Source organism: Choloepus didactylus, assembly GCF_015220235.1.
Source record: "Choloepus didactylus isolate mChoDid1 chromosome 26 unlocalized genomic scaffold, mChoDid1.pri SUPER_26_unloc1, whole genome shotgun sequence".
Taxonomy (NCBI): domain Eukaryota; kingdom Metazoa; phylum Chordata; class Mammalia; order Pilosa; family Megalonychidae; genus Choloepus; species Choloepus didactylus.
Genome location: NW_023637614.1, coordinates 1,063,234 through 1,081,219, shown reverse-complemented (window position 1 = coordinate 1,081,219; position 17,986 = coordinate 1,063,234).

Sequence of the window (17,986 nt, the reverse complement as noted above, 5' to 3'; positions counted from 1 at the left end):
GCCTATATTAAAAGAGAAAAGAGAACAAAAATTGAAGAGTTAACTGTTCACCTGGAGGAATTAGAGAAAGAACAACAAACACCAAAGCAAATAGAAGGGAAGAAATAACAAAGATTAGAGCAGAAATAAATGCAATTGAGAACAGGAAAACAATAGAGAGAATCAACAAAACCAGAAGTTGGTTCTTTGAGAAAATCAATGAAATTGATGGATCACTGGCTAGGCTCACAAAAATAAAAGAGAGAGTGGATGCAAATAACTGCAATCAGAAATGGGAAAGGACATATAACTACTGACCCTGCAGAAATTAAGGGGATAATGAGAAGATACTATGAGCAACTATATGTTAATAAACTAGACAACTTTGACAAAATGGACAACATCCTAGAAAATCATAAACAACCAAAATTGACTCAAGAAGAAATAGATGACCTCAACAAACCAATCACAAGTAAAGAGATTGAGTCAGTCATCAAATCCTGCCAAAAAGGAAAAGCCCAGGACCAGATGGTTTCACATGTGAATTCTACCAAGCATTTGAGAATTAGTACCAATCCTGCTTAAACTCTTCAAAAAATGATTGAAGAAGAGGAAAGGATACCTAACTCATTCTATGAAGACAGTATCACCCTAATACCAAAATCAGAGAAAGGCACAACAAAAAAAGAAAACTATAAACCAATTTCTTTAATGAATATAGACACAAAAATCCTCAACAAAATACTCACAAATTGAATCCAGCAACATATTAAAAGAATTATAAACCATGACCAGGTGGGATTTATTCCAGGTATGCAAGGCTGGTTGAACACAAGAAAATCAGTTAATGTAATACACCACATCAATAAATCAAAGCAGAAGAACCACATGATCATCTTGATTGATGCAGAAAAGGCAAATTTGACAAGATTCAGCATCCTTTCCTGATGAAAACACTTCAAAGGATAGGAATAGAAGGGATCTTTTTCAGTATGATAAAGGTGATATATGAAAAACCCACAGCTAACATCATACTCAATGGGGAGAGACTGAGAGCTTTTCCTCTAAGATCAGGAACAAGACAGGGATGCCCAGTATCAACATTGGTATTCAACATTATGCTGGAAGTTCTAGCTAGAGCAATTAGGCAAGAAAAAGAAATAAAGGCATCCAAATTGGAGAGGAAGAAGTAAAACTTTCACTATTTGCAGATGACATGATTCTGTATGTAGGAAATCCAGAAAAATGTACAACAAATCTACTAGAACTAGTCAATGAATACAGCAAAGTGGCAGGCTACAAGATCAATATGCAAAAATCTGTAGTGTTCCTATACACAAGTAATGTGCAACAAGTGGAGGAAATTAAGAAAAAATCCCATTTACAATAGCAAATAAAAGAATCAAGTATTTAGGAATAAATTTAACCAAGGACGCAAATGACCTGTACACAGAAAACTATAAGAAACTGCTAAAAGAAATTGAACAAGACCTAAAACAATGGAAGAACATACCATGTTCATGGATTGGGAATCTAAATATAGTTAAGATGGCAATTTTGCCTAAACTGGCTTATAGATTCAATGCAATGCCAATCCAATTCCCAACTTCCTTTACAGAAATAGAAAAACCAATAACTAAATTTATTTGGAAGGGCAAGATGCCCTGAATAGCCAAAAATATCTTTAGAAAGAGGAACGAAGTGGGAGGTCTCACACTACCAAGCTTTGAAACATTACAAAGCTACAGTGCTCAAAACTGCTTGGTACTGGCATAAGGACAGATATACTGATGAATGGAAACAAATTGAGTGTTCAGAATTAGACCCTCGCATCTATGGACAACTGATCTTTGATAAGGCAGTCAAGCCAAAGCAACTGGGAAAGAGCAGGCTCTTCAATAAACGGTGTTTGGAGAACTGGATATCCACTTCCAAAAGAATGAAAGAGGATAGCTATCTCACACCTTATACAAAAATTAACTGGAAATGGATCAAAGACCTAAACATCAGCACCAAGTCCATAAAACTTTTGAAGAAAATGTAGGGCAATATCTTAAAGTTTTGTGATAGAAAGTGATTTCTTAGACCTCCCACCCAAGACATGAGCAACAAAAGAACAAATAGACAAATGGGATCTCCTCAAAATTAAACACTTTTGTATATCAAGGGAATTTGTCAGAAAAGTGAAAAGGCAATCTACACAATGGGAGATGATATTTGGAAACCACATATCAGATAAAGGTTTAATATCCCAAATATACAAAGGAATCCTACAACTCAATAACAGAAAGACAAACAATCCAATTAAAAAATGGGCAAAAGACATGGACAGACATTTTTCTGAAGAGGAAATACAAATGGCTCAGAAACATATGATGAAATGCTCAACTTCACTGGCTATTAAGGAAATGCAAATCAAAACAACAATGAGATATCATCTCACACCTAACAGAATGACCATTATCCATAAAACAGAAAATGACAAGTGCTGGAGAGGATGTGGAGAAAGCGTCACACTTACTCATTGTTGGAGAGAATGTAGAATGGTGCAACCACTCTGGAAGACAGTGTGGAGGTTCCTCAGGAAGCTAAATATAGATTTGCTGTATGACCCAGCTATTCCATTGCTAGGTATATACTCAGAGGAACTGAAACTTAAGACACAGACATTTGTAAACTGATGTTTATTGCAGCATTATTCATGATTGCCAAGAGATGGAAACAGCCCAAGTATTCATCAATGGATGAGTGGATAAACAATTTGTGGTATATACACATGATGGAATATTATGCAGCTGTAAGACAAAACAAAGACATGGATCATTCAATAATGTGGATGAAACTTGAGGACACTATGTTCAGTGAAGTGAGCCAGAAACAAAAGGACAGATTCTGTATGATCTCACTAATATGAACAGACATTAATGAATAAACTTTGGGAGTTAAAAGCTGACAAGACAGGTGACCAGGAGATATAAAGAGGGTAGAGATCAGGCATTTGATGCTGAAGGACTACAGAATGTTTAGCAGGATTGAATGTATAGATCCCAAAATTGATAGCATAATACTGTGTGATGGTAGCACAGTATTGTAAGTATACTGAACAAAGATGTCTGTGAGTGAAGCTGAAAGAGGTGGGATAGGAGAATGTATGATGCCAGAGGTAAAGATAGATGATAACTTGGCAAAAACTGGAGTGGCCAATGACTGTTACTAAATATACAAATATAAAAATGTTTTTGCATGTGGGAGAGCAAATGAACATCCACCATGTAGAGTGTTGAAAAAGGGATGGTATTTGGGAAAAAAAAAAAATAATCAAAGCAAACTGGAGACTATGGTCAACAGTAACATTGTAATATACCTCCATTAAATTTAACAAAGGCAATATGCCAATTCTAAGTGTATATGAGAGGGGGATATAGGGAAGGAATATGGGATTCTTGGTAGTGGTGTTATTTTCTGTCTTTACTATTGTATTGTAAGACATGTTATTTTTCTTTTTATCATCTTTTTTATTATTGATAAAAAAAATTTTTCTTGTAGTAATCAATATGCTCAAGTGCTGATTGTGGTGATAAATATACAACTTTATGATGATACCATGAACAATTGACTGTGCACTGTGAATGAATGTATGGTATGTGAATATAACTCAGTAAAATTGTAGGAAAAAATATATATAGGAGCAAAAGTGTTGGAGAAAACATGGTGAGAGCAAGGTAACTATATACTCCTGATGAGCAGGTAGAAAGGTGTAGCCTTTCTGAAGGTCAGTGTGGTGGTTCCAAAAAAGTTAAGTATGTGGGACCATAAGGTTCCACAACTTCATTATGGCGTATGCCATTTGAAGATCTGAGAATAGAGGCATGAATGGACATTTGCAAACTGGTGTTCATGGAGGAAGCAATCATGATTTTCAATGGGTGATGCTGACATAAGGGTACATAGACTGAGGAACAGAATGGTGAACTGTGACATATGCATACAATGGAATACTGAGCAACTATGAGAATGAGTGAAGCTGTGAGACACACAAGGTGAAAAGATCCTGTACACAGAATTTGAGTGAAGTATGCCAGAAATAAAGGCAGGCACTATAATGCCTCACCAATATGGACTAACTACAATGTGTAAACTCAGAATTGAATCTTAGAACATAGCCTAACATGGAATTGATTATTGTAATGGTCCCTAGACTGTAAGCGCTTACAGCAGTCAACTCTATTCCTGAATTGTAATGCCTATCTCTAAACCTTGAGATGCTGATCCCTTAGTGTATGACCTGATTGGTCTCCGGAAGAATGCATATCTCTGAGACACCTGAAACTCAGAGCTAGAGCTTGGCTGATATGAATGTCAGTATTAGTGCATACAGCAATTGTTAAAAAAAAAAGCTGAGAAAGAGCCCAGACTTCAATTAGTGATATGAATGAAACAGATCTGGTTAAGACTAGGGCAAACCACACCAAAGGGTAAAGGTCAAAACTGGCTGTGTTTTAAAACTTCAACTTCCATGTGAGACCAAGGGAAGAGATGCCTATTTGGCACAGAATCTATATTTTCTAAACAGTATAACTCTACAGTTGATGTGTTGAAACACCATGATTGCATGGAGCTTTGAATAGGAAGTGAGACATGGTGAGTTGGTATAGGTTACAGTGAAATAGTGACACATCCCAAAGTAATTTGGGGAGAGAATAAAAAAATATTTACATCCCCCCCAAGGAGCTGGAGGAAGTTGCAGAAGTGTTGGACTTCCTCACCAGGACTGGTGTTAATGTTGTCACAAACATTGGGACTGGCAGTTTGATGTGCCAAACCCTCTATCATGGGACTTGCCCTTGTGGGGCTCATTACTGCAAAGGAGAGGCTAAACTTGCATATAATTGTGCCTAAGTGTCTACCCCCTGGGTCCCTCTTTGTTGCTCAGATGTGGCCCTCTCTCTCTCTAACTGAGCCACCTTGGCAGGTGAACTCACTGCTCTCCACCCTACATGGGATCTGAATCCCAGACGTGTAAATCTTCCTGGCAATGCAGGATATGACTCCCAAGGATGAATATGGACCCAACATCATGGGATTGAGAATATCTTCTTGACCAAAAGTGGAATGTAAAATGAGATGAAATACTTTCAGTGGCTGAGAGATTTCAAGTGGAGTCAAGAGGTCACTCTGGTGGATATTCTTATGCACTATATATATATAAAACATCTCTTAGTTTTTAATGTATTGGAATAACTAGAAGTAAATACCTGAAACTACCAAAATCCAACCCAGTATTCTAGACTCCTGAAGACAAGTATATAATAATTAGATTACAAGAGGTGATGGTGTGATTGTGAAGGCCTTGTGGATCACACACTCCCTTTGTCAAGTGTGTGGATGGATGGTTAGAAAAGTGGGGGCAAAAACTAAATGACAAACAGGGTGGGATGGAGGATGGTTTGGGTGTTCTTTTTTTACTTTTATTTTTTATTCTTACTCTGATTCTTTCTGATGTAAGGAAAATGTTCAGAAATAGGTTGCAGTGATGAATGCATAACTATATGATCATACTGTGAACAGTTGATTGTATACTATGGATGATTTTATGGTATGTGAATATATTTCAGTAAAACTGAATTTAAAAAAAGAAAGCTTGAGGGCACTATACTGAGTGAAATAAGACTTGAGGGCATGATATTGAGTGAAATAAGACAGATACTTAAGAACAAATATTGCAGGGTCTCACTGACATGAACTAATTATAATATGTAAACTCATAGAAATGAAATATAAGTTACCAGGATATAGAATAAGGCTAAAGAATGGGGATTGGTTGCTTATTATGAGAAAAATGTTCAACTAGGGTAAACTCAAGCATTTGGAAATGCACAGAGGTGATGGTAGCATGGTGGGAGAATAACTAACAGTGCTGAATGGTGTGTGTAGGTGGTGAAAAGGGTAAGCTCAGAGTAATGTATATCACCAGAATGAAAGTTGGAAGTTAAAAGATGGAAATATATAAAACAATTAATCTTGTTGTGGATAATGTCCATGATTAACTGTACAAATATTATTAATCTACCTCATGAACTAGAACAAATTATGACACTATAACCAGAAGTTAATAATAGAGTGGCATATGGGAAAAGTATATACCTATTGCAACCTGTATACTACAGTTAGTAGTATTTTAACATTCTTTCATCAACAGTAAGAAATGTACTACACCAAAAGTATGAACCAACAATGGAGGGGGAATTTAGGAGTGTGGGGGGATTTGAATTTCTTATTTTTTGCCTTTATTTCTTTTCTGGCACAATTAAAGTATTCTGAAAACTGAAAAAAAAATAATTGTGTTGATGATTTCACAGCTGAATTATTGTCATGAGCAATTGATTGCAGACTTTGGATCTTTGGATACTTGTATGGTATGTGAACCATCTCATTAAAAAAAAATCAACCAACCAAATAAGTAAATAAATAAATAAATTAATTAATTAATTAATAAACATACCTGTGGAGATTCCTAGAGATTTGATTCCAACCTTCCATTCAATGGGGAACTTGAGGTTCACAGGGCTAAGTTTTACTGGAGTTGTAAGTTGAATATTTTCTCACATGCAACACTTTCTTCCACCACATTCTTCCCTATCCCCTTGCTTTCTGCAAACATTACTGAAAGTGTTTCAAGGGCCCTGACCTAACCTCCAGCAATGAGGGAATATTTACTTACTCAGAATGCACAAGGCAGAAATCACTGGTTGGATCTCTGTACTGTGGCCCTGAAGGAGGGAGTGGTTGTATAAAAAGCACCTTTGTACATGCACCAAAGTGTCCCATTAACATTCTTGGGGATGTCACATGAGTCTTGTGGTCTTGTACAATTCATCTCTGTGCCTTTTTTGTTATTCCCCTATATAATCTCCATGAAAGCCATTGCCCACTGTAGAGTGCTATTTGGAGTCTTCTTTATGTATGTTTTCCTGCATTCCTCTTTGTAGGATTGGTCTGTGTCTTCCTCAGGCATTCTTTGGGTTTGGGGGCAAGGGTGGTAAAACCTTGGGACCTGAAGATGTTTTTTCTGCAGCAGCACAGTAGGGTAAACAGAGAATGAAGAAATGAGTGAATGAATGGATGGTAGAGTAAATGAATGCAATAAGTAGAAATTTCACAGAAATGGCTTTAATTATACAGTACTTCAATTTAAGGGACAAAGGTCTTAACTCAATATGATTTTAACTAATAACACCTGTAATTCTGAGATGTGTTTATTCAATTCCAAGCAGTGTATTTATACAGCTACTGCTAACTATTTGGATAGCATTTGATTAACTCCTTACTGCCTCTAATTGTACCTGAAAGGTCTGCCTGGTATGCAGGAACTTCCTCCACAGTAGACTTGAGCTCCCACCTGCCCATTGGGTTTCCTTGTTATGACTATTCAGCTTTCTAGACTCTGTAGATGAGCTCTGAGAGTCAGCGGAGGATGTGAACTCAGACTCTCTGCTGTTGGTCCTCCCAAGCAGCTCTGCACAACAGGCAGGATCAGCACACCCCAGAGGGCAAGACCACTCAGAGTTGGTGTCCTACCAATGTCTTCTGGCTCCTAGCCATTCTCTCAGATGATCCTGCTCGTGTACACAATTGGACCCAAGGACAGGATGCAACTGTTGAACAGCCTGGATACACTAATCCAGACTCAGCAGCACATTGTAGAAAACAGAATGGGGTAGATGTTATGGAATGCTTTCTGGCAAAGGGAAGCCAGCCAAGGTCATCAACCTTTCAAAATGACAAGTAAGATAATCAGGGGCCTCTGAAGTCTCCCACACATGGTGCAACAGCCTACTAATCACAACTCCTAGCCTGATGAACATGTGAAGCCTGGGTGCTGACTCTACCTACTGCACAGCTCTGGGTGAGGACTAGCTCTACATAGTGCAGTGAGCACTGAGAACAGGGAAAGGCCAGTGTTGGTAGATGGACCTTGTTTCATGGTTTCTTTGCAATCAACATTTTCCTGTGTAATGAGAAAGCTGAAGAGGATAGCACAGGTTTAGAGGCTTCCACAGAGATTGGGCTTTTCAGTGTTTGCTGAAGCAGTGAGCTGCAGGTGAGAAACTGAGGATCATGAAGGCAAAGAGTTTCCCAAGACCATGTGCTCAGGTCTTTTGGCTCCAGATCTCAATCCATCACTTGAGGATTTGATTGATGTCTCCTTTGGCATTAGAGTGACAGCTGGGTGTCATATGACATAATGGGCCTCTAAACCAGGAAAGGGATTTTGAAGAGTATGGAAAGGCCATGAGTCACCGGGCAGGACAGATCCACCCATAACTCACAGGTTACTGTAGACTTGTATGGAACCTAGGAGATCAGAGCAGGGATGTGCCCAGATGTGACCTCATCCTGGGTTTGCATATTCTGGAAGCAGTAGATAGTAGTGAAGACACAGCATCTGTACCAGTTAGCCTAGCCAAACACTAGCTTACCTCTTTCTTGGGCAAAATTCCCATAGGTTTCCTCATCAGCAAAATAGATGCTAACATGAGGTCCAACCTCAAAAGATTGTTAACACATGAAATGTACTAGCCCAATGAAGCTAACATTTGCTTCATTTTCCAGATGGGTAAGTGAAGAACTGCACAGCAAGTCAATATCTGATCCAGTATCAGGGCTCAGATTCCAAGACTACTTTCACAAGACTTTCATGCCTCTCCTGCCATCCCCATAAACTGTAATTTTCCTGCTATAACATAGATACATGTACCCACACAGAGAAAGCTGTGAGAAACAGAGGAATTGCTCCGGAATAGATTTTGGTACCAAGAGTGGGGTGCTGCTGCATTTGCAAATACCAAATATATTGGAACACCTTTTTAAATGGATAAGGGGAAGATTCTGGAAGATTTGTGAAAAGCTTGATAGAAAAGGCCTAAATTGTTTGAATAGATGGTTTAGAGTCCATGTTGGAAATATGGACCCTAAAGTTACTTCTGATGAGACCTTGAGCAGAAATCATGAATGTGTCATTTGAAACTGGAAGAAAGGTGATCCTTGTTTTAAAGTGGCAGAGAATTTGGCAAAATTATGTCCCTGTGGTGGATAGAAGGAAGAATTTGAAAACAATAAGCTGGGACACTTAGCTGAAGAGATTTTGCCACTAAATATCAAAAGTGTGGACTGACTTCTTGCAGCTTACAGTAGAATGTGAGTGGAGAGAGATAAACTTAAAAATGAACTCTTGGGTACAAAGAAACCAGAAACTGATAATCTGGAAAATTCTGTATTTCCAAGAAGTGAGACCCCAGAACCTACAGCCCCACATGAGGATTTAACCAAACATGGGACCAACCACAATTTCAGTACAAGTCAGGATTGGAGAGGGAGTTATCCAGAAAGGATTTGTGGAAAGTCCTATTATGAGAAGATTTTGACCCCTGTAAACTTCATGTCAAGCCAATAAGATTTTTGTAAAATCTGTATAAATGGAGTCACTGCTAGTCTGGACTGGAGGAGATGGAAAAGGAACAGATTGAAAGAAAAATTTCTGCAAAGACAGAGCCATGGAAATTGAGGCCTGGATTCAAGAGGTCTCTGGCAGGGAGAGTGGAGTGCCCTACATACATGGAAATGGTGAGTTTGCCCCAGAGGCAGAGAGTGGGCCATCAGCCTTGCTGCTCAGGAAGAGAGCTGCCACCCCAGGCCCCAGAGATGGTGGAGCACATTCCCTGGGGATTGGTGAGAGGCTGGCTGCCACCCCACTGTTCAAAGAGGCAGAGTCTGGGTGGCACCCCGATGTTTATGGAGGGTGAGTCTGAGAAGGTGGTCTCCCCAATGTGTGGATATGTTGGAGCACCCACCCCAGCATTTGGAGAGCAAAGAGCTCCAGTGCAAGCCTTTGAAAGGGGTTGAACTCCTGTTCTCTCAAGCCCCAAGGATAAAATGTAATTCTATAAATGGCTCTCAGACTTTGAATTCTAATGGAGTTTGCCCTGCATGTTTTAGGAATTGCTTTGGTCTCTTAAACTGTTTCCCTTACTCTTTCTCTATGGCAATGGGAATATCATCCTGTGACTGTCCCTCCTTTGTATATTGGAAGCAAATAACTTGTTCTGAGTTTCACAGGTCCACAACCAGAGGGAAATTTTGCATTAGGACAGACCACCCCTGTAACTGATTTTGATGGGAATCTTGTACTTACCTATCATTACTGAAATGATTTAAGTTTCTGTGATATTGTGAGGGGATGAATCTATTTTGTTTTTGGAAAGAAAATGTTTTTCTGGGGTGTAGGGTGTGGCATTTCCTGCTTTGTATATATTATTTCCCTCAGAAAAAGCCATATTGTTTGATAAAATCTTGTAGGGGCAGACATCTTAGTGTTGATTGGGTTGGAACCTATTGGTTCAGTGTTTCCATGAAGATGTGACTTAATCAAATGTTGATGAGCTCTTTCATTGGTTTATTTCCATGGAGGTGTTGCCCCACCCATTCAGGGTGTGTCTGTATTGGTTCACTGGAGTACTTAAAAGAGCAACAAAGGCCTAGATGTAGAGCAGCTGTTAGTGACATTTTGGAGAGCAACTTAGAGTGAACTTTTGAAGAGGAGCTGCAGATAAGAGCAGACAAAACATCCCAAGAGCAACATTTAGGAGAATGCCATCTTGAAACGCAACCTGGGAGCAAGCACATGCCAGCCCTGTGCCTTTTGAGCTAATAGAGATTTTCTGGACACCAATGGCCATCCCTCAGTGAAGGTACCCTACTGCTGATGCCTTAGCTTGAACACTTTTATGGCCTTAAGACTGTAACTTTGTAATCAAGTAAACCCCTTTTATAAAAGCCAATTCATTTCTAGTGTTTTGCAAAATGACAGCATTAGTAAACTGGAACAGTGGGTCTTATAAAGTTTAAAGTATGTATGGGACTCTCATATTTCTCTCTGGAAGCACTGGCATACATGCAAGCATGCAAGCAAGACCAGTCATGCAGAGATCCTCACTTCACATTCCCTTTCTTTGAGTCCTAAGCCTGCCCTCCACCCACTTCCACAATGCCAACTCTACACTTTGTTTGCTCATGGGTGTCATCAATTTCCAGTAGCAAAGGGGTGAGCAGCAGTGTCCAGACCAGTCTCAGATTCCAGGGAATAGAATAAAAGAGAGGGACCAAGGAAGGACTGCAATATTTTGGGCCCCTTCTGCCAGGTGAGTTTTCTCTTAGATATCATCTGCAAGACACTAACATTAGTCAGGAGGATGAAAATGTAAGGGCAGACCATCCCAGAGAGGATGGAATTGCCTTGGGCTTCTTATATACTGTGTGTTTGGGAGGTGGATGGAAGAAATACATTAGATTCCTAAAATTATGGATGTATTGAACTGAGGTTTTGGCAAACTGCAGAGTACAGCCCTCAAGCCAAATCTGCTCTGTTACTTCTTTCTGTAATTAACCTTTATTTTGAAACAAAGGTCACTCATTTTAAAATTATGGTATATAGCAGTTTTTCTGCCACAGTGGCAGAATTGAGTGAGTTTGACAAAGAGTGCAGGGCTCACAAAGACTAAAATATTTGCTTTCTGGGTATTATGTAAAGATTGGTGATCCTTTGCACACAGAATATTCTGATATGCACACAGACATGCAGCAATTCATAAGTGCATGGGAAGGACCAGAAAACATTCAAAACATATGATATGAGCTTATGAAATATAGTTGAACCTTGATCACATTGTCACTGTATTAAGCCATGTTCTGGCTTGCTAATACTGCTATTATGCAAAACATAAGAAATAGACTGGCTTTTCTAAAGGGGACTTATTAGGTTACAAAGTTAAAGTTCTTAGGCCACAGACATGTCCAGAATAAGATGTCAACAAGAGGATACCTTTACTAAAGTATTGCTGATGGCATCCAGAACACCTCTGTCAGCTGAGAAGTCATGTGCCTGGAGTCTGCTGGACCTTTTTCCAAGTTTGTGTTTCAAAATGGCTTTCTCCAAAAATGTCTCTGGTCTCCTCTGTCTCACCTCCTGTGCATCCCTACAACTTTCTCCCAGTTCATTTTTCTTAATGTTTCTGGGGGTCTTCTCTTAGCTTCTTCAGGACAAATTCTTGGCTTCATCATTTAGCTTACATCTCCAAACATCCTTCTGTGAGCATCCCCAAGAATCACTCCAAGTGCCAACTTTCAATGGCTGTCTCCAAGTTTTCTCTTGGATTCTCCTGAGGCATTTTGTCCTCTCTGCTCTCTGTGTGAGCTCTCTTTAAAGGACTCCAGTGATAAAATTAAGACCTTCTAGGAATGGTCAGTGTCCACAGCTCCATGGAAATAATTCAGTCATAGGTTCTACCCTAATTGACAGACTAATCTACTTTCCCCCATGAGATTGCATTAAAGAATATGGCTTATCTGGGAGACATAATATATCCAAACTAGTGCAATCCACCCCCTGGACCCAAAAAAGACATGTTCTTTCCAAATACAAAAATGCATTCATTCAATCATAATATTGAAAAGTTCAAAGTTCTAACATTCTCCTCTGACTGTTGACCTGTGAAACACAGAACATATTATCATCTTCCCAAATACAAAGAAGAGACAGCCTCTAGGATAAGTGATCCCATTGCCATAGGGAGACACTAAAAGGGAAACAATGTTCAAGGGACCAAAACAATTCTTAAAACCCACAGGGAAAACTTTATTAGATTTCAAATTGTAAGAGTCATTTATTGAATGATGTTTGATCCTTGGTGCTTGAGAAACAGGAGTCAAACCCTCTCCAAGAGCCTTTGGGGCAGCCCTTTTTTCTCCAAATGCTAGTGTGAGTGCTGCAACATAATCACACACTGGGGAGACAACCTTCTTACTGGCCCCACCCTTCTCAATTATTAGTGCACCACCTGGGCTCTACATTTCTGGGGCAAATTTTCTTCCCTCTCCAAAAAGTGTGGTGATGACCATCTTCCCCACAATCCCCAGGGAATGTGCTCCACCCTCTCTGAGGCCTGTGGCAATAGCACTCTTCCTGAGTATCAAGGCAGAAGGACCAAACTAATCCTTTCCATGTGTATGGGTTTCTCTGCTCTCCTTGCCCATGATTTCTTGGCTTCTGACCTAACCTTCCATTGTTCTGCCTTCTCTAAAGAAATTTTTCCTTCCATTTGTCACTTTTATGTCCATCTGAGTCCACAGTGGCAGTAGCTTTGTTTATCCAGATCTCACACACACACACACAAAAATTGTTGGCTTACCATGCAGCATACAAGGGTCAAAACCATCAGACAATGTTATTTCCACAAATCCTTTCTAGATAACCCCATCTCAAATCCTGGCTTGTACTGAAATGGCTGATTGATTCCAGATTTCATTAAATCCTCATATGGAGCAGTAGCCTCAGGGGTTTCACTTTCTGGAAACCCAGAGTTTTCCAGACCATCAATTTCTGTTTTCTTTGAATGTAAAAGTTCAGTTTTCAGCATATCTCTTTTTCTTGTGTTTTACTAGAAGCTGCAAGGAAAATCTGGCAATTTGATATTTAGTCTGGAGATCTCTTCATCTAAGTGTCCCAGCTTGTTGCTTTCAAATTCTGCCTTCCTTCTGACACTAGGACTCAATTTTTACAAATTCTCTGCCACTTTATACCAAGGATAACCTTTCTTCCAGCTAGAAATGATACAGTCATCATTTCTGTGTAAGTCCTCATCATAAGTATCTTTAGAGTACATATTTCTACCAAGAGTTTCTTCAAAGCAATTAGGAATTTTCTATTGAGCTCTTCACAATCTTCCAGAATTTTCCCCTTAATTAAAAAACAGTTCCAATATGTTTGGTATTTGCAAACTCAGCAGCACCCCTCTCCTGGTAACAAAATCTGTTCTGGTTTTCCAATGCTGCCATTATGCAAAACACCAGAAATGGATTAGCTTTTATAAAAATGATTTAGTAGGTTACAAAATTACAGTTCTGAGGCCATGTAAGTGTCCAGACTAAGGCATCAATAAGAGAATACCTTCACTGAAGAACAGCAGATGGCATGCAGAACACCTTTGTCAGCTGGGAAGGCATGGGGCTGACATCTGCTGGTCTATTTTTCCTTTGTTGTGTTTCAAACTGGCTTTCCCCAAAATGTCTCTGGTTTCCAATCTCTCACCACATTTACATCCTTGCTACTTTCTCCCAGTGTGTTCTCTCTAAGCATCTGGGGGTCCTCTCTTAATTTCTCTGGGCCAAACTCTGGGCTTCATCTCTTAGCTTAGCTTCTCCAAATGTCCTTCCATCCACATATCCAAGCATCTCTCCAAGTGTCAGCTTTCAATTAATGTCCCCAAAATGTCTCTCTAAGCTTCACTTGGGGAATTTTTCCTCTCTGCTCTCAATGTAAGCTCTCTTTAAAGGACTCCAGTGATCTAATTAAGACCAACTCTGATTTGGTGGTGTCCACCATCATGGAAATAATTCAATCATAGGTTCTACCCTAATCAACAGATTAATCAGTCTGCCCCCATGAGATTGCAATAAAGAATATGGTTATTCTGGAGGACATAATATATCCAAACCAGCACAAACCACATGAGCAAAAATTGTCCCAAATATGTATTTAAACAGCTTTAATGAGCAAGAGGTTAACAATAACCAAAGCTAATCTATACAGAACCAGTGATGTAGTCAGACAAGGGACTCAAAGTGTTATTCACTTTCCTTGATGGAAACAGTTTTACCCATGGATATCTTCATGGTTCATCAAAAAAAAAAAAAAAAAAAAAAACCTAGGAAAGGAATATTCTACTGCTGTTCACTGCAAAAAATGGTGGTTTTTTGGGGGGTTTCAATTGAGTCTGTGGTTATTCTACCTGTCCACTTAGATCTAAATGGTATCAGGCCTTTAACTTGCATGGTCAAACTGGATTCATTGGGAGCTTTTGCAGGTGTTTTTGTGATAAAGTTAAAACCTTAAGTTCTTTGGTTTGTATGTGAAAATAAATTTATTATGCCTGGCTTATTCTTTTAACTTCTCTTTTTCTTTCTGTCAACTCTACAGAAATTTAATTTACATATCTAAAACTCACACCCTTTAAATTTTCACAGTAATGCGCTTTGAAAATGTCTCCTCCTGCTTAAAACTGCCAACCCCATCTAGAGTTGAAATATCATGCTACTTTGCAGTCACTATCCAATCACACCCCCAAATCTCTCAGCCCCAGCAGTGAGAGATGGAACTTACACTTCTTCCTGTCAAGGATATCATTTTCACTGATATAATTAACTTTGCAATCTCATCTACTGTGCTGGTTTGAATGTATTATGTCTCCCAAAATGACAATTATATTTGATGTAATCTTGTGGGGCAGATTGATTGGTCTTTTTGATTAGGGTGTGACCTTTTGATTGGCTGTTTCCATGGAGATGTGACCCACCCAAATGTAGGTGAAAACTGATGAGCTATTTCCATGGAGGTGTGGCCCCAACCATTCAGGGTGGGCCTTGATCAGTGGAGCCATATAAATGAGCTGATGGGCAGAGGGAACTCAGTGCAGCTGAGAGTGAGATTTTGAAGAGGAGCTACAGCCAAGAGGAACACCTTGAAGAAAGCACAGGAGCTACAGATGAGAGACAGTTTGAAAATGGCCATTGAAAGCAGACTCTTGCTCCAGAGAAGCTGAGAGAGGACAATACCCCAAGTGCAACTAAGAGTGACATTTTTGAGGAACTTCAGCCTAGAGAGGAACATTTGGGGAGGAAGCCATTTTGAAACCAGAACTTTGGAGCAGACACCAGCCACATTCCTTCCCACCTAACAGAGGTTTTCTTGACACCATTGGCCATCCTCCAGTGAAGGTACCAATTGCTGATATGTTACCCTGGACACTTTATGGCCTTAAGACTGTAACTGTGTAATAAATAAATCACCTTTTATAAAAGCCAATCCATCTCTGGTGTTTTGCATTCTGGCAGCATTAGCAAACTAGAACACCTACTTATAAACATTTCTGCTTCCATTGCAAACCCCCTTTCTTGTAAATTATTTCATTCAATGAATGAATAATAATAACACTTTTCTGATGACCAATTCTATACTTGACAGTGAACATGTGTTTTTTCTCTTCTTTCCATCTCTCCACATTTTACAGTAGATATGTTTCCATGTGTCCTTGATAAAACCACCTCTGAGAGGTTTACAAACTCACAATAGGTCACAGGAAAAGAGGACATGGGATTGAAGTCAGGAATTTTAAAACTATAATGTTCATGCTCCATATTTATTTTTCTCTGTGATTCATTGTCCCCATCTGTGAATGGCAATAGTAATGTATATTTATGAGAACATGCATGGAAAATGTCCAAAATGGGACCAGGCAATTAGTGAGTTGTAAGTGCTTCTTTAATTAAATTAATAAGAGTGACAGCCCATTGAGGATGTTGCTTTCCACATCCCCACATATTTTCTCTCTGTGCTCTCTCTCTCTTTCTTTCTCTCTCTCTCTCAGACACACACATACACACAAACAGCTGATTTCTGGGAAGAACAAATGGCAACTACTGATGTTGCTATGCTGTGGACTATTTGAGGACATCCTCATGTGGAGAGACCCCAGAAGCTCAGGGGAATCCTGGGGAAGGTGAAACCCTAGTATAGGATCCTGGTGGCTGGAAGGGTCTGGAGAGTTGTGAGTGAACTTGCAATCTAGTTCTTGTCTTTGTGGCCCCAGTAGCTCCTCCAATAAGGGCTACTAAGCATGAATTAGTGGTTCTGGATCCATCAAGTCTCTGAGCAAAGTCAAAACTCTTACCCACAGGCAACATATTCTACAAAGGGGAGATTAATAGCCATCAATACTGAAGCTTACATGTCTGAAAAATATGGCATTTCATGTAGACTTGGGAAAAGAATGAGTACAAATATCAGTGGAGACCTACTCTGTTGACTACCTCAAAGCCAAGAACAAACCTCCTTGATGGCTTCAAGAGTCTTTGTCTGAAATGCAAGTTTTCTGAACTGAGACTTGGCCAGGAATTAGCACATAATATCATATTGGATGTGTAGCTGGATGGGCTTCTGGGATCTTGGAAAGATGCTTCTTCCTTCTGAGAAGACACTAGATAGAGAATTGCCATCTGTGTCCTAGATATTGACAGCTCCATGACAGTGATATGAAATCAGGCAGGCAGCCTGGGATAAGGAGAGTATTCAAACCAGAGAAGAAGGAATGCACTGTGGATGGGACAGTGAAAATGGGGACATACCTGAGACCTAGAGGAAATTATGGAGGCTGTGAATTGGTTGATTCAAGACCAGCTCTGTTGCTAACAGATTCCTTTTTTTTGAATTTTTATTGGGATTTTTCAGATACCATCCAATTATCCAAAGATCCAAAGTGTACAATCAGTCACTCCGGGTACCCTCATGCAGCTGAGCATCCATCACCGCACTTAATTTTTGTTCAATTTTTAGAACCTTTTCATTACTTCGGACAGGAAATAAAATGAAAGATGTAAAAAGAAATAAAAAAGAAGAGGAAATTCGAATCCTCCCATATCCCTAACCAAACCCCCTCAATTGTTGACTTGTAGTGTTGGTATAGTACATTTGTTACTGTTTATGAAAGAATGTTGAAATACTACTAAGTGTAGTATAAAGTTTGCAATAGGTATATATTTCTTCCCTATATGCCCCTCTATTAACTTCTAGTTGTATTGTCATACATTTGTTCTGGTTCATGGAAGAGTTTTCTAATAGTTGAACATTCTGCTCATACTAAACAACCGCTCCCCATTCTTAAGCCTCATCCTATATCTTGGTACCTTATATTTCATATCTATGAGTTTACATATTATAACTAGTTCTTATCAGTGAGACCCTGCAATATTTGTCTTATGTGTCTGGCTTATTTCACTCAGTATATTGCCCTTGAGGTTTTGTCATCAACCCATTTTTTTAAGATGGTTTTGTTCACACACCATACATTCCATCCTAAGTAAACAATTGTTGGTTCTCTGTATGGTCACATAATTATGT